This window comes from Dunckerocampus dactyliophorus, chromosome 8, assembly GCF_027744805.1.
Source record: "Dunckerocampus dactyliophorus isolate RoL2022-P2 chromosome 8, RoL_Ddac_1.1, whole genome shotgun sequence".
NCBI lineage: Eukaryota > Metazoa > Chordata > Actinopteri > Syngnathiformes > Syngnathidae > Dunckerocampus > Dunckerocampus dactyliophorus.
In genome coordinates this window covers 18,127,179-18,127,586 of record NC_072826.1, presented here as the reverse complement: position 1 = coordinate 18,127,586, position 408 = coordinate 18,127,179, and positions in this window count along the sequence as shown.

Here is a 408-nt window from a genome sequence, read left to right as displayed (position 1 = left end):
CTGTAAACACACAGGTCACGTGATCAGCAATAGGGACGTCTTTTATTTTGAACTTGCGATAGGAGAAACCAGGCACTTCCGGGGTTCGCTTTATTTACTAGCCGGTGTCTTTAAACGAAGCATATGTACAGTATGAATACACAAATATATAAAAATATAAATATATATAATAACATATTAAAATCTGAAATGATTTATTATTTTTTATGTTGTTATTAATCTGTACTTATTTTTTTAAATATTAATTATTAATACTTAATGCAAAATATATAATAACATGCATTTATATAACAAATTCACAAATGGAGGAGTTAATGGACAATTTACTATGTTATGTTACGTTGTAGTTTTTAACTAATTAATATTTAACACATTTAGTTTAAATGCTTTATATTTATTTTTATAATA